This window comes from Leuciscus leuciscus (genome assembly GCF_965113295.1).
Source record: "Leuciscus leuciscus genome assembly, chromosome: 2".
In the NCBI taxonomy this organism is placed as follows: Eukaryota; Metazoa; Chordata; class Actinopteri; order Cypriniformes; family Leuciscidae; genus Leuciscus; species Leuciscus leuciscus.
In genome coordinates, this window is record NC_138726.1 from 21,119,481 (window position 1) to 21,145,861 (window position 26,381).

The following is a 26,381-nucleotide window of genomic DNA, read 5'->3' on the forward strand; positions in this document are numbered from 1 at the left end:
ACGGATTACCTGATCCTGAATAGGAAAAAATGGGATTTCCAAATCCGGATAATTTTGATCTAGATTAAATGTTTTGAACAACTGGTCCCTAGGTATTATCAACTGGTCTGATTTTTGAGATCGCAATAGACGTGAAGGACTATAATGCGTTAAGAGCTCGCTCAAGTACTGGGGAGCTAAACCATTTAGTGCTTTGTAAGTAATCAGCAATATAAAAAAAAACAGGATACTTCCTGGTTCTGCTAAGAACTCTAGCTGCTGCTGTACCAGCTGTAGTTTATTTATTAAGCTTGCAGGGCAACCACCCATTATAGCATTACAATAATCTAGCCTTTATGTCATGAACGCATGAACTAATTTTTCCACATTTGTCATTGAGAGCAGATGACGTAATTTAGATGTATTTCTAAGATGGAAAAATGTGGTTTTACAGATACTAGACATGTGACTTTCAAATGAAAGATTGGTATCAAAGAGCACACCCAGGTTCCTAACCGACAACGAAGACATGACAGAGCAGCCATCAAGTGTTAGACAGTATTCTATGTTATTACATGAGGAAGTTTTTTGTCCAATAATTAGAATCTCTGTTTTTTTTCTTCAGAATTAAGTAGTAGGAAATTACTAGTCATCAAGTTTTTTTTTATTATATCAGCTATGCATTCCGTTAATTTTGTGAATTGGTAAGTTTCGTCAGGGCGTGAAGAAATATAGAGCTGAGTATCATTAGCATAACAGTGAAAACTAATGCCATGCTTCCTAATGATATCTCCCAAGGGTAGCATGTACAGAGTGAAAAGTAACGGTCCTAGTACTGAGCCTTGTGGTACGCCATACTGAACTTTTGATCGATAAGACATCTCTTCATTTACTGATAACGGTCAGATAAGTATGATTTAAACCATGCTAATGCAATTCCACTAATGGCAACATCATTTTAGAGTCTATTTAAAAGAATGTTGTGGTCGATAGTATCAAATGCAGCACTAAGATCGACTAAGTGACTCTAATGAGAGCTATCTCAGTACTATGGTATGGTCTAAATCCTGACTGAAAATCCTCACCGATATCATTTCTTTCTAAAAAAGAACATAGTTGTGAGGATACTGCCTTTTCTAGTATCTTTGACAGAAAAGGTAGATTCGAGATCGGCCTGTAATTGACTAATTCTGTAGGATCAAGTTGCGTTTGTAAGCGGTTTAATCATAGCCAGTTCAAAAGTTTTTGGAACGTATCCTAATGACAAAGATGAATTAATGATATTAAGAAGAGGATCTATGACCAGTGGGAAGCATCTCTTTCAATAGCTTAGTCGGTACAGGGTCTAACATACATGTTGTCGATTTAGATGATTTAACGAGTTTAGTAAATTCTTCCTCTCCTATAGCAATGAATGAATCGAATTTTTCCTAAAAGGAGACTACAATGCACTGCCTAGTGCAATACTGTAGTAGACGGTAGCATATAGGGCTGGGTACCGAGTTCGATACTTTTTAAGTACAGACCGAATTGCCTCGATACTATCGAGTATCGAAAAATGACTTGTTTTTCGGTACCAGATTTCGATACCTAAGGGGTTAACTCGTCAACGTCAGTGCTCAAACAAATACATATGAAATGCACAACGACACGCCTAAAGTCGCTCACGCACATACACGCAAACTCTACACACACGAGACGTGCGGAACTCTGCGCACATACTCATATGAGACGCGCGCGCGCACACAAACTGTCCACGCACACATTCTCATATGAGACGCGAGCACACACACACAAACTCGCGCACATACTCAATGAGACGCGAGCACACACTCACAATACCTTAAAGATGTGGAAAAGCCGATCAAAAGTGTGGCTACATTTCTCCATTCTCGATGCCAAGCGTGCAATGCAGTATTTGCGGTAAAATAATTGCTGCAAAGACGGTACCGCGACAGATATGATGAAGCCCTTGACAGTGCACGGAGTAAACATAAGAGCAGAAAGTTGCTCCGTCTTCGACTGGTAACTGAAGAGATACCTGTTGATCACTCTGACAGTGTTTATATTGCAATAATGACCTACTGAATGTACTGTACACTGCCGTTCAAAAATGTGTTGGTCAGAATTTTTTTTCAGTAAGGATGCATTCAAGTTATCAAAAATGACCTTAAAACATGTGTAATGTTACTAAAGATTTCTGTTTCAAATAAATGCTATTGGTATCGAAAAAAGTATCGTTCAGGAACCGGTATCGAAATCAAGGTATCGGTATCGGTATCGAAATTTTTTGAACGATACCCAGCCCTAGTTGCATAGTTATAATTTTCTCCCTGATATTATCAATCTTGTAAGTAAAGAAGTTCATAAAGGCATTACTGCTGTGCTGCTTGGAAACGTCTGAGCTTGAAGCTTTATTTTTCGTTAGTTTAGCCACTGTTTCAAATAAATACCTAGGGTTTTGTTTATTTTCTTCTAATAAGGTTGAAAAATAAACAGATCTAGCAGCTTTTAAGGCCTATCTGTACGCAATCGTGCTCTCTTTCCATGAAATGCGAAATACCTCTAGTTTTGTTTTCTTCCAGTTGCGCTTCATTTTTCAGGCTGCTCTCTAAAGGGCCTGAGTGTGCTCGTTGTACCACGGCGTTGGACTATTTCCTTTAATCTTCTTTAAGCGCAAAGGAGCAATTGTGTCTAAAGTGCTGGAAAAGAGAAAGTTAAAAGTTTCTATCGCAATGTCGAGTTATTCTAATCTATCTGGGATGCTGGGATGCTGAGATTATGAAACTGATCAGGAAGATTATTAATAAAGCAATCTTTAGTGGCAGAAGTGATAGATCTAACATATTTTTAACACAGAGTCGGCTTTGCAGCCTTGGCTAAATTAAGTATACCTGAGACTAGATAATGATCTGAGATGTCATCGCTCTGCTGCAGAATTTCAACAGCATCAACATTGATTCAATGTGATAATATTAGATCTAGAGTATGATTACGACAATGAGTAGGTCCTGACACATGTTGTCTAACCTCCAATAGAGTTCATAATGTCTTTGAATGCCAATCCCAATTTATCATTTTCGTTATCTACATGTATATTAAAATCACCAACAATTAGAACTTCATCTGCAGCCAGTACTAACTCTGATAGAAAGTCAGCAAATTCTTTGATAAAGTCTGTATGGTGCCCTGGTGGCCTGTATACAGTAGCCAGCACAAATCTCAAATGTGATTTATCATTTACACTAGATAGTGGTACATTAAGCACCAACACTTCAAAAGAATTATATTTGAAACTTAGTAATTCTGAAGATATTACTATAAATTACAGCAACACCTCCCCCTTTGCCTTTCAGACGAGGTTCATGTTTATAACAGTAATCTTGGGGGTGGACTCATTTAAAGTAATGTAATCGTTTGGTTTTAGTTTTTAGATAATCTACTAAGTATCTCATCACTCCTGTGAACAGGAAGGGGCCAGAGCAAATTACAGTGCCTGACATCGTACTTGCGAGTTCATACACCTCTTTAACGTTAATTTTAGTGAACTCCGACTGGAGAAGTCGAACATCATTAGTGCCGACGTGAATAATAATCTTAGAGAATTTACGATTAGCATTAGCCAGCACTTTTAAATTTGCTTTGATGTCAGGTGCTCTGGCTCCCGGCAAACATGTGACTATGGTGGCTGGTGTGGGGAGAATCTATTTGCTATTTGGTATCTATTTGGCTAATCTATTTGGTAAAGATACACAGAGCCACCAACTACTTGCTTTAACACAACAGGAAGTATGGGGTTGTAGATGAGACCTCAAAGCTGTTGTACACAGTCAAGCCACCACCAACACAGATCTGATGATAGTTATGGACAAACAAACAAACCCTTACGGCTATGGACGTAACACCTCACTGATCGCTTAACATCGATGGAACAACAAATAACCCAGAACTCAGTTGCTGTAGATAATCTTTCGAAGACGGTTGATTTAGCTGTAAACGCTTTCGACAAGGGTCAAGACTAACGACAACAACGTTGATTGATGTTCAAAATTGAGCAGGTGGTCCGGATGGTTCAAGGCAAGTGCGATCAAGCTGAGATCTACAGTAGGAGATGGAATTTGAGGCTCATCAACCTTAAAGAGACAGATGGAGAAAATATCAGAAACAAAGTGCTCGAGTTCCTCAAAACTCTAAATCCGGACGAGGTAGATGACATCCGTTTTTACATCGACACAATCCACAGAACTGGACATCCTGGGGCAGGGAGTTAATGTCCTAGGCCGGTCATTATCCAGTTTGCGCTCCGAACCTACAGAGAGAAAGTCTGGAAAGCTGAACTTTCCATCATGCTCTCAAGGAAAGGGATGTTTGTCTGACAGAGGACCTGACGTTTGCAGAAAGACAACAGAGGAAGCTGCAATGGCCAAGAGTAAAAGCGGCGACAGAAGAGGGAAAGAGAGCTTACTTTCGTGAAGCAGATGCCTTTATTAATGGAGAATAACTATCTGTATTTGACTTTCAAGATGAATATTACAAGGGTCATATTATGCTTTTTTACTTTTTCAACTTTAGTAAGTGTGTAATGTTGCTGTTTGAGCATAAATTGATCTGCAAGGTTACAAAGCTCAAAGTCCACTCTAAAGGGAGATTTCACTTTCCAAGAACTAACACAAACGACTCGTTTGGACTATAACGCATTTTTTCTGGGCTTTATGAAATCACAATGTTACTCATTTAAATAATCCCCGCCCACAGAATACGCAAAAAAAGGGAGCAAGGCCTGGTTGAGCTGCATTAGAGAAGACAGTGTTGTCGCTATGTCAAAGAGACGCTGTTTTGTGCACCCCGTTTCCAAAACTAATTTGTTTGACTGTCCTAAGGCTGACGAACTAAGAGTGGTTAATTTATTTTAAACACTGTTACTGAACATTATGATCCCAACATTTATCTATGTGCTGCACAGAACCACAATGCAGGCAACATCTTTTTACTGTAGCTTTTTTTTACCTATCGCTTTTGTAAGGCTTTTTGTAAAAAATATTAAAATGGTGTATAACATCGTATCTAAAAACACACCACTCTGAAACATCCTATGAATCCGTGCTTGCAAAGTCCGTGCATGAAATCTGTTCTGCATGATCCTCTTGTTTGTTAACCTTATTAGTGACCTTTTGTACCCTTACTCTCCAACTAGAGCACTCAGGTATTCTGACCAACTGCTATTGACGGTTCCTCGTTGCCGTTATACATCTAAGGGTGACCGTGCCTTTTCGGTGAAGGGTCCGAAATTGTGGAATAGTTTTCTTTTCCATGTGAGGTCATCTTCATCGCTAGCCATTTTTATGTTTTCTTTAAAAACATATCTGTTTTATTTGGCTTTTGAATAGATCATGAAATGGGTTTTTGAAGCTGATAGAATGTATGATGTTGTATTTACAGTTAATGTTCTTATTTTATTACTGACTGTTTACTTGATTACTTAATTACTTGAGTAAGTTACTTGAGTAACTTTTTACTTATATTAGGCAATTGCTTTTGGCTGTGGTTTACTTGATTTGTGCATTTTTGTTTGTTCTATTGTCATCTATGACTATTTTGCATCTGACATAATACATAATATAGTAAATGTTGTATCCTAATTATAATTTTCCCCAAATTTCTCCCAAATTCCTGGAAATTACAACAAAATCAGTCATTTTGATCACAAAAATCACAAAAGAATATCGCGAAAATCCTGGAGGGGCTGAGTAATGTGAAATATGTGAAAAATAGTGTGATTTTTGACTAACCAAGCTTGAAAGCTTTCTAGTACACCACAGAAACAAAATAAATATTTTGTAAAAGAGCATAATAGGACCCCTTTAACTGAGGATTCATTGACCATACTGGCTTGTCAAACGAACTGAAACTGTACGCTCAGTCTTCAAGGCCATATAACTTTCATCCAGATGATGTGACTCTTCTAAGCTCGGAGTTGATCAATACCGACAGGTTTGTGAATTTCGTTGTTTCACAGTTCTTTAAGTAATATTGTTCTGAACTTCTGACATCCAAATAAGATTATTCTATATCGTCTATTCAATATCGTCTGATTTTGATTTTAGTTGTTTAAAGATTGTTCCTCTTAACGTTAGGGGTTTATGAGACAGCATTAAAAGACCATTTTACAAGAGACTCATTTGTGCAAAACTGATGTTAAATGGTGGCGTTCTCAGCGTGGGGTTCAAATCTTTTAGTCATTCTTCTCACGTATTGGAATTGGTTAGTTCAAAAGAAGGTAGATGGTTACATTTGTTAAGCTGGATAACTATGTCTTTGTCTTAGGTAACGTTTATGGTTATAATTATTCAGTCCAAGTCAAGAATATGCCTATGGAGGTCACTCATTCTATATCAGTACTAATGGGGAAATATCAAGACGCCTTTTTGATAATAGGCAGTGATTTCCCAGATGAATTCTTAGAACATTTCCCACCACACGTTACCTTCATAAAAATTTAAGTTGGAGTAACTCTTGGAGTAACTCCTCTAGATCCTTACAATCAAGGATTGATTTATGATTGATCAACCCAGGTTGTGTCCAATATGTAACTGAAGTTACATATTGCTATGCACCCCTTTCTTTCAGATCATAAAAGTATTGTTTTGACAGTTTCTGGCATTAAAATTTAAATAACAGTCTACGAGGATATTGGAAGTTAAACAACAATCTGCTTAGTAATGAGGGGTTTGTTAATCAGGTTTGAGAAATAGCACAGATTTTTGGAAGTAAGCAAATTACGTAAATTAAGTGTAGCATCAGTTCACGTCAGGTTCACGTCAGTGTTCTGTTCTGTTTACCATAAGGGGGGTTTATTGCTGCTCTCCCTGCTCTTATCCATGCTAGGCTGCATGGATGCGCAGGGAGTTCTAGCCCAGAACAGAACCATACCGCCAATACTAACTGTATGCAAATTGTCAATCGTATTTGACGATAGTGGTCCTGACAGAAATTAAGAAGTGGGAGATATTTAAGTTTAAAGTTAGGCAGTCAGCTATTTACTTTAGTAAACAAGTAAACAATCATAATTTGAATAGGGAACAGGCACTTAGGACAGAATTAGACTTTTATCTAAAAAAAAAAAAAAAAACTTACAGAGGAAGAAAAAGTTAAACTGGAGCTTTAAAAACTCAAATTGATCAAAAAAAAGCAAAAGACGAATTTATTAGTTCTAGAGTTAAGTGGTAAGAAAAAGGGGAAAAATATGAGCTATTTCTTTTCGCTAGAAAAACAAAACTATTAAAGACAAATGATCTCCTCTCTTAAAAATTATGTACTTCAAATCCAAACCTGATTACAAATAATCTAGAATCTTTTAACTCTGTTTACTCTCAATCTGTATTTGAAATAGATAAATGTTCTAAAAGTCAGTTAAGGTATCTGTCTCACCCATATATACTCAATTCCGATACCTTTGTGATGAAGAACTAAGGAATAGTGAGATGGTTACAGCTATCCGTTCAATGAAAAAAAAAGAAAAAAAGAAAAATCGGCAGGCACAGATGGTCTGTCAGTGGAGTTTTATTATATAATTATACAGAGGAGTGTTATATAATTGAAAACCATATATTTTAAATGTATAAGGAATGTACTGGATGAAACGAATGATCAACTTCTATGAAACAAGGATTAATAACCCTACTTCCTAAACCTGATAGAGATAATTTGATTTTGGACAACTGGCATCCTACAACATTACTGAACATAGACTATAAACTGTTATCTCATATTTATGCAAATTGTATAAAAAAAATGGTCTAGATGAAATCATCAGTGAGAGTCACATAAGACACATAAATTTGAACATCAGAGGCTTTAATAATTTTTTTAGATTTCCACAAAGCTTGATACAATTGAGCATCAATTTATGTATAGGGCATTAAAAACTTTTGGTTTCGGGGAGATATTTATTTATATTATTGAAATGTTTCATATGGTACACTGTAAAAACAAATTAAATCCCCAAGTCAAAAATTCTAGTGACTGATGACATCTACATTTTTCAATTAGTCTGACGTATTATTTCTCATTGAGCCAATGTTAACAGACTATTGCAACAAGAATTGCACTTGGGCCAATTAAAAAATTTAGATGTGACCAGTCACTAGAAAATTTTGACTTGGAGAGGTTAGACATTTTTTACAGTGTATTAATAGCTCCATTCACTTATATCCAAATACTTCTAAAAGATTTCTAAAAGAAAAGTAGAGGAGTGCGCCAAGTTTGTCCTATATCCACTTTTTTTATTTCATTTTTAGTAGAGCTTCTTTCCATAAAAATCTTGAAATCTCCAACTATTCAAGGAATTACCATCTTCAGTAAAGAAATTAATTATCTCAGCTTGCGGATGATACCGTTCTTTTTTTGAGAGATAAAGAACAGCTGCACTGCAGCATTGCAGTTAAGAGTTTTCTGGTGCTTCCGGATTGATGCTTAATGTAAAAAAAAAAAAAAGTGCAATAATGTGCCTTTATGATTCAAAAGAAAAACTTTTGTGCAATATCCCAGTAAAAAACAAGATTAAATATTTAGGAATAAGTTTTACAAAGGATCTAGCAGAGAGGAAGAGTACTTTTTTTTTCCCCTGAACTCGCTCAAACGTATGCTTTTGTCAGCTGTTTTAACCTTAGAGGCTTGCTTTAAAACAGCTTTGACAAAACCGACTGTTTAGGTGAATACTTGCCAAAATGGGAATTTCGACATGATTTTGTGTGTATATGACTGTTTAAGTGCAGTGAGCCATGAAAAAAATAACTCAATTTGGTACCCGCGAGCTGTTTAACAGGTGGCATTCTGTGTGCGCGCTTTAGTTGCAAGTGCGAAACCTGTGGGGTAAACCATGAGTAAAATAATGCGCAATACCTGCAATCCTGTGCTGAAATTCAGGCCTTGTAACTATTCGAATGAAATGAGCGAGAGGTTATGCGTCAACTCGCTGTCGAAAAAGAGAAAGCAAGAAAATGCAGCTGGTGTCCGTGTACTGCGAAAAGGAGTATTGGAACTGTTTCAGACATTTCAGTATTAATATATATTGAAAAATGTATATTTTTGACAACAATAACAAGTAAATTTACTTTGGCCAGAATGGATAGCAAGTAAACTAACAATCAACTACTTAGAGATTTGCTCTCAACGAAGGCGGTCGCATTTTCTTACCCTCCTCTCCCTTATCTCCCCTGCTTTGCTCCTCTCGTCTCGTCTAGTCTACTTGTACTTTGAGAGACTCTCTCCGCACTGCTCTCCAAACTAAGAAATTATGGAATTGATCAACTGGTCTCTCAGCGCAATTGACACCATCTTCTCGACGAGAAGCTTGGGTTCGGGGGAACCTGACTGCCCTGCCGGAACGTTTGCAGCTGGCTACACGATGGACGCGTGGGGGAAGTGGCGGGTCGTGTGTCTGGCGGCTCTTTCCGTGGAGGACATTGAAGACATCTACCTATTCGGAACCATGATAACAGGTTTTCTGCTGTTTGGATTAGGCATTGCCCTGGTTTATCGAGGAATTAAGAAGACGGTGACAGCTGTCCAAAACCCCATAAGGCTGCCCGTCATGATTGAAGCAGTGGGCAGAGCTGTCAGCACTCAGACTGTGACTTTGGTGACTTTGAACCAAAATATGGATAACATCTTGGAGAAGCTTACAGCTTTGCAAAGGCAAATGGATCGTTTCGGAGACCAAAATGGACCAGGGGCTGCGTAAATTGGAATGCAGCTACTCGTCCCAAGACCAAACAACCCCAATCTTATCTGCTTTCGGCCCCCCTCAACCAGCACTGGCCTTGGCCGAGGCTGCTGCTGGAACTACAACTCCCCCCGTGGAGCACTGCAGCGTGACGCTCTTGCGTTCCTTCCCCCATCCCCCACAGACACCTGCTGATTGTTGACTCTGTCTGGGACCTGATCAAGGCTGTCTCCATAGCAATTGCTGTGTTTCGCAATGAAATCCTGCGGACTGAGGCTAGATTAGGATGCCAGACGCAGCGGCTCTCCAGGCCTACACATACACGCACTACATATATACAGATATGCAATCACCACCCCATACCCTCATCCCTCGCCTTCGACGCTACATACCACCAGTCTGGCAGGCGGGTCCGACCAGCGCCGAAGAATGGCTGCAGGAACCGGATGGCTGCTTGTCTGTGCTGGGTTACCTCCATCCCCAACTATCCTCCCCTTTTGCAAGTCTTGTGTGTTCATGTTGTGTACTGATTATGTGCCAATGTTGCTGAGGTGTTTTTTACTGTTCCCAAACTGGACTCCTTACAGGAGCGTAGTCTGGGGGTGGCCTTTTTTTTTCTCCTCACCTCTCCTCATGTTATGCTGTATTCTTTCCTAAAATGCTCTGTCTTCCTGTCCTGTCTACCCCCTTGTCATATTGTATGTATGTTTGTATGGACAGGTTGATGGCGGAATTTCGCTGGTACTTGTGACTAGTGACCAATAAAGCTATTCATTCAATTCAATTCAATTCAAATTAATTAGTGAGTTTTACTACTTTGTCTATATTTTTATCTTTGGGTTCTTTGTTTTAAACTAAATTAAATTACAGATGCAACTTTGCAGCAGAAGTTTAACTGTGGGTTGACATGTAGCACTCCCCAAGAGGCCACCTGATGTGTTACATTTATACTTTAAGTTCTTCACAGAAACTTTCATACCAAAGCATATAGCCAAATACAAATCATATTAATACAAATCAAAAAATAAATCATATTACTAGAAGGATATGCAATGGTTCTGCCTGGGTAGGAATTCCTAAATGCCAAAAAGAAGATCCCAGTAACCCCAAATATACATGAAAAATATACATAAAAAAATACATGACAGCGTTCTTCACTGCAAAGCAAACTGCGATGTCAGGATGAGATGTATGTGAATGTTCAGCTCGATTTGTATATGCTGCTTTAGTAAAGGTTAAAAGGCATACAAAATTACGGTGACGCAATGCTGCCACATACATATTATTTTCCACTCAATTATGTCGTAATAACGAGATGTTATGTTGTTAAAACGACATTATGTCGTAATAACGACATATGTCATATTAACGAACGACATCTTTTCTCATAATAACGAGATCTTATGTCATTTTAACGACATCTTTTCTCATAATAACGAGATGTTGTGTCGTTTTAACAACATCTTTTCTCCTAATAACGAGATGTTATGTCGTTAAAACTACATGTTTTCTTGGCCTTATAAGGACATATGTAGTCATGTACAAAATATGCCGTTATCAACTTAAGATTTATATAGCCTATCATGCCTTTATCATACTTCTACGTTCAAAAAGCTGAAGCAATAGCAGCCCCTAATCAGAGGTGAACCTACACTGACTGGGGGCCCCAGGCAAAATTAATCAGTGAGGCCCTTTTTTAAAATTTATTTTATATAGGCCTATGAGTTTTTATATATAATATATTAATATCTCAGATTTATTTTTGTTAATAGGCTATATCTTCATTACCTATAATTAAACAAAAAGTAGTCAAAACACATCTAACAGAACATAGCCTAAGTTGTATATTTTTTACAACATTGTGGTCTTATTTTTTTTAATCTTCAAGATACAGTAGCCTACAATCTTCACATGTATAACGGATTGTCACATTAAAAACAGTCCTTGTGGTGGAATAAGCAATGCTATATAGAATATGGTTAGCATCTTAATTTAAACTTTATTTTATTATTTTATTATTTATTAAAAGGATAACTATAATGTATGGCAGAATAGCACTTGGGAGCACTTCGACTCGGCGCAGTAAAAAGTCACTCTTGAAAAATCCTCTCCCCCTCTCCCTCTCACTTCTGTCATTAGAACTAACGTGACACTTTACTGTGCCGAGTCGAAGTGCCCCCAAGGGCTATTCCGCCATACATTATAGTTATTCTTTTTACACGCTTAGAAAAGCGCCACGTTTTATTTTGTGTCACCATACTTGTAACTACTCGTGTAACTGTATTTAAATAGGGAAAACGTGGAGGTGTTTGGTCGCTTCTAACTTCATCTCTGTTTGGGTCCTAATGAATGAACTGGGCTAAGCTGTGCTATCAAAGTGTCGCTGCGCGCCAGAGCGATTGATTGCACGCACTGAGACGAGAGAGGTATGTATCAACTCGTCTTAGTTAAGGGAATAACATAGTTTAATATGAAAAAACTGTGAAGTATCCCTTTAAGAGTTTTCTTTATAATAACGGGTTTCTATGGGAGGAAAACGCTTAACGTGTAATTAAATGCACGCAGAATGTTCATATTCTGGGCTCGTTTATTAATAAGGTGTGTACAGAATTTGATCTTTTAACATGAATGTCCACTGGGGGCTGCTATTGCTTCAGCTTTTTGAACGTGATAAAGGCATGGTATAGCCTATACATTTTATGTTAATAAAGGCATATTTTGTACATGACTACACATGTCCTTATAAGGCCTAGAAAATGTGTCATTTTAACGACATGACATCTCATTATTACGAGAAAAGATGTCGTTTTAACAACATATTATGTCATTTTAACGACATAACATCTCTTTATTACGACATAATTGAGTGGAAAAAAAAGAACCGAGGTTAGTAGACTTTCAAACTTCTTTTAATATATGAACAGATTTCTGCTGCAGAGCACATAAAACAGCTCTATTCACGCCATGCCAACTCTCAGAGTTTAATTAGCTGTGGATAATCACCCTGAAATCTTAAGCGTCAAACAAACTCCATAAGCAACACGATGTCTCCAGAAGCTCAAAATAATCCAGACATGGCCCTGAAAAAACAGCAAAATCTCTAGAAGTTTAGGCCATGGAAGTGTGCCCAACAATTTTGTGAAACATTACAAATGCACAGCCTTTTATTAGTTGCCCTTCATAAAGAGCCCATAACATGACAGGGACATTAAAAATATAATAATGCAACAGTACATGATAAATGTCACAGCTACCAAACTGTGAAAACCTGCAAGGCTTAAGTACAGCTTTAGATTTTAGTGATGTTATTCAGACTGAATGTGTGTGCATTGAATGCAGACGCATTCCTAAACATACACAAGACTATAATAGCACGCTCCTTTCAAGGACTCAACCCTGATTGTGGTTTAAATGAAGAAAGCAGGCACACACCTGTTCACTTATGTAATGAATGTAAACAGAGGCCAATCAAGTTGCAATCAGCGCAATAAAAATATACAAAATAATATTTGACTCAGCAGCTGTATTTACAAAACTGTAATGGAGCAGAATAATGCAAGCTTCTGAGGGTGAGAGGTGACGGAAGACTGGAAGTATGTAGCTCTGGAAACTTGAATTCTGGGAAACAAAAGATGTATAACAGGACTTAACAATTGGGAAATGTTATGATTTTTTTAAATTATGCATGATAATTTTATAAAGCAGCATAAAACTGTAATTGTTATTTATTTATTTGCCACAGGACTGGTACTTTTGTAATTTCTAGCACTGATGCAATCATATATTCCAGTCTTTTTCTCACAATACAGCACAAATTCTTCTCAGTGCTTCACTATTCAGTGTTTCAACCACATAATGTTTATTTGAGGTTTCCGAGATTTAAATAGACATTTAAATGAAGTACTATATAAAATAAAAAAAGACATTTATATTTAGTTAAATTCAAATTCCATACACTCTGTCTGATGTCTGTGGAAGCTACAATAATAATCCTTCCAAATTCCAATTATATAATTTGACAAAGTGTTTTATTCATATCAGATGCACATAAACAATAAAGTTTATTCTTCTCCCATGTTCACTGGCCACTTACTTTTATGTATTTCAGGAAAAATTTATGAATTTACATGATGTAAATCCAACAGATCCTCTTAATTGCAAACTCATCATGTGTTATATCAACAAACATCATTATTATCATTATAAAGGTGTTTAAACGACAAAACACATTCACTTCCTCATATTTGACAATCAGAATATATCCTAATTCATGATATAGTTAACATGTTTGTGAATATTTTGAATAAAAAAGGAAAAACTAAACAGACCCAATACTTATCTGAAGTGTGGCTGCATGACGCATCGGCATGGAAATAATACGTTCTAAAATAACGATCACCTTAAAAAACTCTCGCTGGGAGCTCAGCTAGAATATAGACAGCCGACTTCAAGCGTTTCTTTGGTGGAAATAAAGCTTCGCTGTTTGGTCTCTCTGCTATAGTTAATCAAGTGTGTACAGTAGTAGTCTCCTTGTCTCTGATAAGTATGGCACGTATTAACGGCACATTTTAGACATAATATTGTTAATATTCTATTTTTGCTCTATTTTTCCAACAACAATAGTACAAGCCACAGCAAAAGAGGTACGCAGGGTTTTTTGTCCCTAAACAAATCTGGGGTTTTGAACGAAACCGTTCAGTGATTCAGTGACCCAGTCTCTTGCTTCGTTCCAGAATGAATCTGCCGTTTTGAACGAATCAGTTGAATGAGTGCTTCTATACTACTCATTTATTCATTAAGATAGTGATGATTCAGTGATTCAGTGACCCAGTCACTTGCTTCATTCCAGAATAAATCAGCCAAGTTGTATGAATGCTTCTATGACTCATTCATTAATTTGGCACCACCTACTGCTTTTGAATAATTTCATAATTAAAAGTATAATTTATCACCCCGCCCCCTCCCCATGTCATTTTTTCTATATTCAAATTGTTAATCTCGTAACATTATTTATACAGTTGTAACTGCAGTGTAAATGCATTTAGCTCTAAGATTACGTATACATTAACAAGGTTAGAGAAAAAAACGGAAATCAATTTAAGGGGTCAAATATTCAACCTTGATTTCTGTCACTTCCCTGTAGATGAGATTCCATAAAAAAAAAAAAAAGTATATATGTAAGCAGAGTTAAACATATGACATTTACTATAAAAACCAATATAATTAATGCATCACACTTGTGAATTGACCTTCTTCAACTGTTTTATCTTCAACATTTTTCATATAATTGTTATTATAATAATAATAATTCCAAAATGTAATAATTATAAATATGTAATAATTATAAATATGTACTATAGTAAATTATATAATTATTATTTATATTATGGAATAAATGTATAATTAAGAAAGTTCATTTCCGAGGGAAAAATAAATGGTCAAGGCCAATAAAAACTCGACTTTTTTCTGTTTGGTACTGTAAAGTAACGACTTGACTTGCTTTGGTTTTTCTGCACTACGACTTGAGACTTGCTTAAGACTTGATGGTATAGAGACTTGAGACTTACTTGTGACTTGACTCCCACCTTTTAAACAATATAGGTAATGAGGTACCCAACCAAACACGGTACACAATACACAATAACGGTAACAATCAGTGGAGAGTTTGAGTATGAATAGAAAACAGTGAAATACACAAGCTTATTAATTATTCATGCCCCAGTACATGATGGGAACACCAGTATCAGAAAGTTGAGTAGGTTTTACTCAATTTTAGAATAATTGAAACAAACAATTTCAAGTAAAATATATGAACAAGTTCAAGCTTTAATTTCTACAAGCTTGAATTGAACTAATATATCATTTCTATATTTTGTCTTTATATATTCAAGTCTTGCCTGAACTTACTTGTTCAAATTAGAAATTGCTTTGTTTTTTTCTGTAGAATTTACCTCACCACAGAATAATTTTTATCAGTGTATATGAAGTTGAAACTGTTCAATATTTTACTGCAAACAAGTAAAATCAATTAACCTACTTTAATCTAGGGCAATATACTAGTATTATGATTGAAAAAAACTAAAAGTTAGAGCTTTTGTTTAAAGAATATTGTTTTTTCGATGGTTTATTATTAAATTGGTTATTCAATGGTTGTTTATTAAATACAACGTTTGATTTGTTGTACTTTCTCATAAGACTTCCCAGAACGGTCATGTAGAAGGTGAGACTACCTTCAAATATGGTTTCAGTGATCCAATCACAAAATATTTTACACATACAGGTGTTTACACTAGTATTTAGCCCCGACAACTTGTGATCTGAACATAAAAAAAGATGTTCATGCCAAATATAAACACGGTGTAAATTGGATCAGATTCTTCTGCACTCAAAAAAATGATTCTTGCCACTAATTGAATTTAAGCAAACAATTTAAATAAAATATATTTAAAAATGTATAAAATAACCATTATTGTTGCGAATTACTCTTACACAACATAAATGTAATGGATTCAAGTCCAAATTGATCAAATTACATACACTATACTTGATTTGTTGACATAAGGGGCAAATGCAGGTGTGGCGCATGCGCACTAGAGTAAAAAAAAAAAAAAAAAAAACTCTGAAGGCGGCAACAGTCGTTGGAGGTGCGATACAAGACTCAGCGTCAGCGATTTGCGTTATGTGGAATATTCGACAAGGTAAGATATTTTCTATATTTTAAATGATTTAGACTTCATCATCTATTCTTTTTTTATATAAATGTAATCGATCCGATTTAATTAATATCTTAGTTTCGCCGTGACTGCACTTCAGACGAATGAACTTTTCCGGCCTTTCCAGTTAACCTATAAGTTATAAAGAGTAACTTAATGTTAATGGATCTTTTTAAAGATTTATTGTCGACTTACTATGTGCATCATTTTACTTTGTATTATGCCAAAACATTGCACTAACACAGTCAATCGAACATAGGCCTAACGTATATGAAGGTTATATGTATAGGATTTCTCGTTAAAACAAATATCTTAAAAATATTTGTAACTTTGATCATAAAGACTACGGTCCACGGTCCACTGACTAATTTGTATACAGTGCCCTCCACAATTATTGAACCCCCTGGTAAATATGATCAAAATGGGCTGTAAAAAATAAATCTGCATCGATTATCCTTGTGATCTTTCATTCAAAAAATGTGCAAAATTCTAACCTTTCATTGAAGTAAAAGAATTGAAAGTGGGGGGAAAATCACATTATGAAATAAATGTTTTTCTCCAAAACACGTTGGCCACAATTATTGAAACCCTTTTATTAAATACTTTTTGCAATCTCCTTTTGCCAAGATAACAGCTCTGAGTCTTCTCCTATAATGCCTGATGAGTTTGGAGAATAACTGACAAGAGATCAGAGACCATTCCTCCACACAGAATCTCTCCAGATCCTTCAGATTCCCAGATCCATGTTGGTGCTTCTTCTCTTCAGTTCAGCCCACTCATCAGGTCAGGGGACTGAGACGGTCATGGCAGAAGCTTCATTTTGTGCTCCACAACAAATTTTTGTTTTGATTTTGATGTTTGTTTTGGATCGTTGTCCTGATGGAAGATCCAACCACGGCCCATTATAAGATTTCTAGCAGAAGGCGTCAGGTTTTGATTTTTTATCTGTTGATATTTGATAGAATCCACAATGCCATGTATCTGAACAAGAAGTCCAGGACCTCCAGCAGAAAAATATGCCCACAACATTAAAGATCCAATGGTATATTAAATTGTACACATGGGGTACTTTTTATCCTTGTGTTCACCAAACCCATCTAGTGTGTTTGCTGCCAAAAAGCTCTGTTTTAGTCTCATCTGACCACAGAACCCTGTGTTGTTTGAAGATCCAGTCGTGTCTGACAATTAAATTTGCTGGAATTTGTTTTTGGATGAGCGAGGAGTTTTTTTTTTTAAACCCTCCCAAACAACATGTGGGGATGTAGGGGTTGTTTGATAATTTTTTTTTTAGGCTTTCTGACCCTAAGACTCAACTAATCTCTGCAATTCTCCATCTGTGATCCTTGGAGAGTCTTTGGCCACTCAAACTTTCATACTCGCCGTGCATTAAGACAGTATAGACACACGTCCTTTTCCTGGCAGATTCATAACATCTTTAGTTGGTTATAACTTCTTAATTATTGCCCTGATGGTCAAAATGGGGATTTTCAATTCTTTAGCTATTGTCTTACAGCCACTTTCTAGTTTGTGATGCTCAACAATCTTTTGCTACGCATCAGAACTGTATTCTGTGGTTTTACTCATTGTGATGGATGATTAAGGGGATTTGGCCTTTGTGTTTCCTCATATTTAAACTCCTGTGAAACACGAAGTCATAGCTGGACAGTTTCATGTTCCTAGTCACCCTGGTGTACTAAAAAAGGTAAATATTAATGGGAATATACTTCAGAGATATTTTACTCGTAAAAAATTCTAGAGGTTTCAATAATTGTGGCCAACATGTTTTGAAGAAAAACATTTATTTCATAATGTGATTTCCCCCCACTTTCAATTGTTTTACTTCAATGAAAGGTTAGAATTTTGCACATTTTTTGAATGAAAGATCACAAGGATAATCGATGCAGATTTATTTTTTACAGCCAATTTTGATCATATTTACCAGGGGGTTCAATAATTGTGGAGGGCACTGTATGTGCGTCATTTTTAATAACAACTAAGTTAGTTAAATAAGTTAGGCCTACATTTTACTTTGCTTGAAAAATCATTTGAACATGCCAAAACGTTGCACAAACATATCTACCGTATATAAAAGTTATCTTTATGCAAAGTTTTATAGGATTCCATTAAGTGGAACATGCTTTCCTTTTTTTTTTTCATGCTGAGTTGTAATTTCATTACAAACAAATAAAACTATATGTAATTTCAGAGTCCTCATCGATGTTACAGTATTCCAACATTTCTGGCTCCGGTTTGGCACAATCACTCAATTACGGTATGTGTATTTTTTTGCTTTGTAATAAAATTAAACTTGACCTGTTTAATGTCTTTATAAAGGTGTGATTTCTGTTGTTTTCTATCTCTTTTTGAATTTCAGATATGTGAGTTTTGGGAATGTGGCAATGTAAAGTGTGAATTATCCAGTAGGTATGAGTTATTGAAACATTCTAAGCTTAAACATGGATATTTTGGGCTGAGGTTCAGGCATCCTTGTGTATACAGTAATTGTCCTTGCACTTTTAGGACAATTGGTGTCTGATTTACCTACCAGGTCCTGCTCTGTTCACAGTAAATGAAGTAAGTGGTATTGATATTTACACAACAATAAATTGTAAATTACAATGAATTCCTCCACAGTAGGCCTATGTTTCATGCCCATCTTTATTTCCCTTTGTTTTTCTTCTTTTTTTGTTGTTGCAGAATTCATAAACTCTGCCATTTCTGTCAAAATTCTTGGTGCAGCTGGACAGATACACTGTTAATCTACACAAGCTTTGCAGCAGCAAAGGTGGTGCTTCTGGACAGAAGATATCACGCATTATGGCAATTACAGACAAGGTGTGGTAAACTGCGTTTTATTTTTTTTATATCGTTTATATCTAATTACAAATATTGTATAAATTATTTATTTATATATATATATATATATACTATAATAAGTGTTTTTTATATTGTCATAATTTTCAGTGTGATGACATACACATCAAACGAGACTGTGTCATAAAAAGTCTGTGTGTACTTCAATGAGGACATTACAACACTCGTCAAAGAAATTGAGGTTTGTATATGTACTTTTTTTGTAATGACCTAATCCTATTGCCAGCATGTATGTTACCAATATTTCAGTGAAACTGAACAAGGTGTTAATTATTATTTGATTGTTTGTCTTTTGTTTTGGCTTAGGACTGCAATCCTGAAGAAGCTGAGAGAGGAATTTCTGAGACCACTCTGGGGTTTTTTGTGATCCGTAAAGAAGGTGCTGGTGCTGAGGACGAGCCAGATGATGTTGGATAGAGGGTGTGCAGCGGCTACAGCCCTTAAAGAGTGTTTCCTTTGGATTGGTAATGCGGTTCGGACTGATCTACGCTCTCAAGCTACCCTCAGAGTCTCAAATTCACGTTTGAATTCTTTCAAAAGGTACTGATGAATTTGGATGGCAGCAAACTTTCCCCAAAGGTTCAGGCACAATGTTTCAGTGAATAGGACATTCACTTCTTGCCTAGATGTTTCCAACAACTGAAGGGAGATTAAAAACTTAAAAAACTTAAACTTTTAAGACAGGGATGACCTGAAAGGAATTTTTCGACGGACTGATGACACTAACTCCAGCATGCAAGAAACTGCACCTAATGCACCTTTCCTGCTTTTGTAGCTCTGATACTCTTGACACGAGAGATGTTAGCCCTTGTGCTATTGACTCAGTCCAGGAACTTATCTGATGACTGGTTTTGCAGCAGAGCCGAGACTGTTATAGTCAAGAACAGTTCTTGGCCTCGGGTTTTTTTGTTCCTGTGTTCTGGAATTCAGCTTCAGAGAGCTTACACAGCGTTCAGCAACAGTGGAATGATACTTAATCCACCACCAAAACTAAGATTGGACATTCTTGGTGGATATCTTCTTTAGATATGCAGCATACTCCATGGATAGTTTGATCAGGCAGCTGAGGCAGTGAGTAGGACACTTAGTTCTTGCCTAAATGTTGAAATGTGAAAATGTGTTATATGTTAAAAGAATGTTTTAGGAAGATGGGTGCCAATTACATTAAAGGGATACTTCAGCTCTGGGAAGATGAATGTGTATTTAAAATAGGTCATTTAAGTAGAAGAAATGTGAAGACATTTTTGAATTTGGAGCTTTCTAGACTGAGAAAAGCCAGAAAATGTATTTTTGGCTTATGTGGATGAAAGACAACAACTCCCAGTATGCACTTGCTTCACTGCCCTAGGAGGCCACGCCTACCGGTAAGAGAGCGCAGTTGAACAACAAGGCTATTAGGCTAGCCTACGTGATGAGTTTGCCAGGGATTTAGAGATCGCACAAAATGTCTGAGATTCGGCTTTTGCGTTCTACAGTCGCCATTCATTATGTTTACTGTGGCGAGCAGGACGAGGCTGACGGCCGCGGGAGAACGGCGCGAGGCCGGTGGCGTCATTACTGAGACGCGCCGGGTCTTGCATCTCTCACGGAGGAGCGGGAATTTTCTTAGCAATGGTAAAACGCACATCAACCGATTACTTGTTTAGCGTTCATGTAAACACTACATTCAGATTCACCAATCGGAATGAATTCAGTTAGATTGAAACAAAAGGTGTGCATGTAAACAGTGAATGGCGACCGCAGAACGCAAAAGCTGAATCCCGGACATTTTGAACGATCTCGCCCACCGGACAAGTCCGGGAAAAGGAGGATGGTAACCCCCTACTTACTCAGCTTTCTCCTACTATTCAGCTTTCTCCACAGAACAAGAGCCTGTTAGCTTAGCTTCCAAAGAAAGACGGCTGACACTGTGTACATTCTGTGAGTGAGATCCCCCACCCTCTATGGGCGGGTTGAAAACATGCGGAACAACGCCTTCTACTGGCTGTAGTCTTTAGCCTCTGGCCAGAAAATCCTCCTATCCTCATCGGAGGATTTTTTCCAGACAAAAAATACATAAATCTCTTGTCTCAGGGGGATATGAGGGTGGAAAGCATGGTAATTCGAAAATACTACAGGTTTTCTACTAATACAAAGCTTAATGCTAAATCCTGAAGTATCCCTTTAATGTTTACATTTTTTATAATTTTTTATCCAAGTGTCCTGATCGTTTATTTGTTCTACAAATATTTAGGAAGATGGGTACCAATTGCGTTCGTATTTTAAAATCCTGATCAGAAGAAAGCACAAACTAATTACTGTACTATGCAGTGATATCAAAATGTTTACCTTGAAAATGTGAAAAGAATGTCTGATGTTGAAATTTGGATCCCTACTTGGCACACAGGTTTAAAACTAAAAAGTGTAACATGAGTAATAACCATGGAAAGTACAGTTTGGAAGGATGCATAAAACTGTTGCATTAATTTGTAAAGTGCTGTATTATGTCCTACTTGGATTTTGTTTCTTTTGTCAGACTGGATGTTTCTTTTGACAGGGAGCAATTGCACACAATAAATCTTTGAAAATTTAACATGTTTTTGACTGTTTTTCAATAGAATAAGGAAATATAAGATAGTTTTATATAAAAGCAACAATTTATTTAAAATGAATAACGTGTATTTAATACACAATCTTAAATCACAGTTCATCATTTTAGGATACCTCAAGTTCACAGTCCGAGTGCGTCTCGTGGTTCCATCGCAGAAAGCCACAAAATCACTTTCCAGAACATTCTCATTCACAGTTCCATGCTGGTGGAACGCTCTCCCCACCCTCATCCGGAATGCAGAATCCCTGACAACATTCAAAAGACAGCTAAAAACCCATCTCTTCCGTGAGCACCTAACCTCATAAAAAAAAGTAAAACTTTTTTTTTTTTTACAAACCGATGTTTTTCCCTTTGAAACATCACTTATCAGGCTTATGCTACTCTGAATAATACCTGAACTTCGTATTTTGAGCACTTCTTGTGTTGTTGTTGTTTTTTGCCTCTTTATGATGACTCGCTTAAATTAGTCCTAATTTGTAAGTCGCTTTGGATAAAAGCGTCTGCTAAATGACTAAATGTAAAAATGTAAATGTAAATTACAATACTTTAGGGATACTGCGCTCGTGTACTCGTACTCATAAACTTGCTCTGATACCAACAACCGATACCACACAACGGTTTGCACAGTGTTTGTGTCCAGACAAAGAAACACTGACAACAGAGAGTATAATGGGGATTTACTGTTGATCAAACTACAAAAGATAAAGTAATCACTCACTGCTATTGACTGAATAACTTTTGTAACTTTATAAAGATGAATCTAGATTTAATTTATACAGTGATGAATATGCAGTATTATTTCACATTTGATTACTTTATTTAAATTATGGACCTAAAAACTACTGTTAGACCTACCTGAAAGACCCCCAAAACAGCTGTTAATTTCATTTGTAGCCTTTCTTTGTTCTATTGTATTTATTTGTGCTATTTTGTAATTTGATTATCTGTTCTTATTTTATTACTGACTGTTTGCTTGTCTTTAATAATATTTTAAAATTACATGAATTAGGCTAGTAGTTTTTGCTGTAGTACGAAATTTGGAATAGAGAATTGTGATATTTCAGTGGTCTCTAAACATTTGAACCACTGACCCAATACTTAGCATTGAGCCCTGCTGGAGCAGCTCTAAATATGTGCTGTGCAATTAAATGATAAATATGCAATTAAATTTGCAAACGCAATAAAATAAAATATGATAGAGCAATAGAATGAACAGCGAAAGTAAAGGAAGCTTATACAATACATTTTAACATGCTTAAGCATTACAATAACTAAAGGAAATATATTTTTGCTAAACAAATTAAGCCATCTAATATGAATCTAATATGATTCATATTCTTTTAGTTTCTCTACCCAATATATTTAAAAATTACAAATGCAGTGAAAATACAGGTATCGGTATCAGCAAGTACCAAGAATTAAAGTATCGGTATCAGACTCGTTCTGGAAAAAGTGGTGTCGGTGCATCCCTAAATTATGTCATAATTTCTTCATTTTCAAATGTTAAACCGTCAAGCTTTTATTTTGGCAGAAAACTGCAGGGATCCCTTAAGCTTCTCCTTTGTTGGCAACAGGTTTATAAATGCTTCTCATTACAAATGTAGTGAAATAGTGGTGCATGTTGTGTTCCCAAATGAGTGCAACAAGCTACTCCAGAGATGGAGTTTGAATGGAGCAGCATTTACTGCAAACCAAGCTACTCTAACACATTGAAATCTCTGCCTGCATGTAAATGAACATAGTGCTGCTCTTCCCTTAAAACAGACTGTGCATATTTAATTACATGACAGCCTTTGACCCATTACACTAAAACATGATAGCAATTTTGCTTTTATTTAATTTAATTATTTAATCCTACCCTATACCCAACTCCAGACACATGCATCTTTCAGAATATGAAACTTCAAGATTCTCTGCCAAAAAAAAAAAAAAAAAGATATCCAAAGAGCTCAGCTATGTACTTCTTCAATGGAAAGCTGAGATTCTGATCTAGGAAGCATTTGGAACAACTCGGAATGGACATGTTGCAACACTGCTTCAGGAACGGGAGCTTGGCCCAGAATAGAACAATTTACCACACTCTACAGAACACAAAGATAATGTTTGTTTGTGAACAACAAAAAAGAAATCCACTGGACCTCTGCAGAAAGTAAGCAGTAAGTTTTATGTTTAATATGGGCTCTAATGGGCACTCAAACAAGCATGCACATAGGTTTGTATCTTTCCGGCATCTGTTTTTAAAACTTGATATTTGCCTGCCCTTTTACCATTACAAATTGCTGACTTTAGCTAATTTAGACAAACTGCAGAGCTCAAAGCTGCCCACTCTCTCTTCTGCTGCCACACTGGTTTGGCATGAGTTCCAAACAGCTCTCTGCTAATTTACATACACACATACTCACTCACAAATGTATTAGCTGGCAGGGCTAAAAATTCTGTTTTACTTCAGGTTTTAAAAGCCTTTTTAATACATTGTGGCATTGATTCATTGGACTGGTGTCTGTCACATTCCCTGTCCATTTGTAGTAGACTTATTCATTCAGCTCTATGTCCGTTTCAGGAGCAATAGCACATACTGTAACAAGCTCTTCCACACTTTTTTGTCCCAACTCTTATTAAAAGATAGCTCTAGGTCTTTTCATTAAGAGGGCAGTTCAAAGTGTCCGCATCTGAAAAGCCCAAAAAAGTATGAAAAAGCAGCAAAAGAGCTACTTGAAGATTATTCCAAATTTGACATTGTGTTCCACAGAAAAATAAAAGCATACAGGCTTGAAATGAAAGTAAATAATAGGGAACAAACAGAATGTAGGTTGTTTTTCAGACTAGTGCTCTATTTTTCTTGGTAGTGCTGAAATGAGCGACTGTTTGAAGCAAAACAGAAAAGCAAAACAGAAAATCAAAACAGACTGTGTGCAAGGGATTGCATCTGTTCCTACATCCTACTATTCCATGAAAACAAAACAAAACAGCAAAGAAGTGACAAACGCAACATAATAAAGAAAGAGCCTTTTTGTTAGAGATATCATGTTTTAAAGACAGAGTACAAGCACCGATATTTTTTTTCTGGTACTTTTTATGTAATTTGGCAGTTTTTCAAGTACAATACAGTGAGAATAATAATAATAATTAATAATTCGTTACATTTATATAGCGCTTTTCTAGGTACTCAAAGCGCTTTACATGGAAGGGGGAATCTCCTCAACCACCACCAATGTGCAGCATCCACCTGGATGATGCGACGGCAGCCATACTGCACCAGAACGCCCACCACACACCAGCTAATAATGATTTCAAGACAGCTTTTTTATGATTATGAGCAACTGTAACTCAAAAAACTTAAAGGGGAACTTGGTAACTATTTCAACTTAATAAAACCGTTTAGAAATCATTTGGATGGTTAAATAACCTGTTCTGGTGAGAATGGTGACTTTCCCCGCTCCCCCCAGCGTTCCCAGGCAGAAAACCAACCTTGCAACATGGGGACTAACGTCCCTGTAAGTTGGAAATAGGAAGGGTGCCGCAAGTGATTTTTTTTTATGACAGTGTTTTGAAATATACGGCCCACAGCTGTAGGGGGAGCTCGTTGAGAAAACATGCGACAACAAAAGTGAAAATCAGCGAAGAAATGGCTAGAGTTGCCAAGTTCCCCTTTAAAACTCTATAAAAATATTTTTTTCTGTGCTTGTCACTGTTAAAGGTACACTGGGTAGTATTTTTAATATTGTATTAGCTAAAATCAATGTCTTTATTCATAAATATGTCCTCATTGGTGTAAAATTACCTCTGCCAATGATCTGACTTATCCTCGTAAGCGAAGAATTTCTTATCTTTATTTAAATTGGACGGGTAAGTCCAAGGAGGCTTTCATGTCATTCCGCCATTTTGAAAAACTATAATAGCAGAGAGGGACAAAAAGCACTAGCCTACCTCAATGCGTTTTCACAACGTGTTTTCGTTCAGAGCCAGCGTCACATGACTGAAACCAGCTGAAACGGACAAGGAGATCAGTGAGAGGCGCTTGTCACTACCCCGGCAAATTTAAAAGGCTGCACGCACGGTACTTCATAATGCAGGATCATACTTATGCCAAGCCACAGGAGAAGGAATCCTCGTCGCCAAAAAAGCTAAACATTTAATTTAAAAGGAAACGTGACCGGCAAATTCAAAACACGAGAATAAATATCGGGATAGCTTTTCCCAGGTGGAAAGAGCTAATGAAGGAAAAAGACTTTGAAAGGGACGCTGAAGTTGCCTGCTTTCTTCTCGACAGGTAAGTCAATGTTACGGGCTAAATTACAAGCTTTTTTTCATTGCTTGGTTGTGTAATTCATTATATAGGCAGCATAACAGTAGAACATGTATAGTTAAACTCGATGAAGTGCTATTGGAAGACATGTTGTCATAGCTTCTTGGTACATAACAGCTACCAGGGTTGCAACACGCATTTGAAAAAGCGAGGCGCTAGAGAGCACTATTCGTTTGAGTGCAAAATACAATTTCA

General features: G+C 36.7%; 1 protein-coding gene and 1 long non-coding RNA gene across 4 annotated transcripts in view; one reads left to right on the forward strand and one right to left on the reverse strand.

Moving 5' to 3' along the window:
* LOC309485539 (protein phosphatase 3 catalytic subunit alpha) overlaps positions 1–26,381 on the reverse strand; it is a 248,401-nt gene that overhangs the window by 198,919 nt on the left and 23,101 nt on the right. Inside the window, exon 2 of one of the 3 annotated variants that reach the window (XM_082152441.1) lies at positions 25,808–25,866. The exons of the other annotated variants lie outside the window; for them this stretch is intronic. The gene's annotated coding sequence lies outside the window, so the exon portion shown is untranslated. The remainder of the gene's footprint in view (positions 1–25,807; positions 25,867–26,381) is intronic. 3 annotated transcript variants of the gene reach the window in all.
* On the forward strand, positions 18,621–20,427 carry LOC309493533. Its single transcript, XR_014203971.1, has 5 exons — positions 18,621–18,688; positions 18,791–18,840; positions 18,937–18,990; positions 19,114–19,251; positions 19,597–20,427. It is a non-coding gene; the product is annotated as an uncharacterized lncRNA (long non-coding RNA).